The sequence below is a fragment of the Montipora foliosa genome, chromosome 14 (genome assembly GCF_036669935.1).
Source record: "Montipora foliosa isolate CH-2021 chromosome 14, ASM3666993v2, whole genome shotgun sequence".
NCBI lineage: Eukaryota > Metazoa > Cnidaria > Anthozoa > Scleractinia > Acroporidae > Montipora > Montipora foliosa.
The window spans coordinates 21,404,818-21,405,403 of NC_090882.1; the positions used below are offsets into that span (position 1 = coordinate 21,404,818).

General features: G+C 38.2%; 1 protein-coding gene across 1 annotated transcript in view; it reads left to right on the forward strand.

The window, feature by feature from the left end:
- LOC137984941 (uncharacterized) overlaps positions 1 to 282 on the forward strand; it is a 23,793-nt gene extending 23,511 nt beyond the window's left edge. The window contains exon 3 of the mRNA XM_068832285.1: positions 1 to 282. This exon is cut by the window's left edge and continues 9,025 nt beyond it. The gene's annotated coding sequence lies outside the window, so the exon portion shown is untranslated.
- The last annotated feature ends 304 nt before the right edge of the window (positions 283 to 586 follow it).

The following is a 586-nucleotide window of genomic DNA, read 5'->3' on the forward strand; positions in this document are numbered from 1 at the left end:
AAGGAACAAATGAAGACTACTACTGAGGCAATGAAAAGTAATGCATTGGTAATTAGAAATCATCGGAATATAAATATAAAGATGATTTCATTATTCAGCGTGTAACTTCAGCTTATTAAATATGCAAAACACGAGTTAAAAAGTTTGAAAGCCGAAACTCCCATGCCCCATATTAATTCAGCCGCGTACACACGCATTGCATTGTTAAACTAGTACAGCTGTAATAGGAAGTTATCTGTTTACAAACATTGACGTCAAATTTCTTTTGATATTCAAATTTGCCAACCACCGAATAAAAGAACCCTTTGTTTCAGCATCCAATAAGACTCTGTTTGGCACCTGCCTCCTCCTCAGGCGCTTCGATTTCAGTCGCAAGGCAGAAGCAGGCGAGCTAGAAGCACGAGAAACTGGGAACGAGCATCCGAGGGATCAGTTGATGTTGAAGTGGGGAAAGAACAAATCAGCAGTCGGAGTGACTTGTGTATAGACCACTTTCATAAATGGCCATCACTCTTACATTCTTTTGTATTTGTGTTTATTTACACCTACTGCCCTCATTTTGAAAACAAATATTCTTTTGAAATTT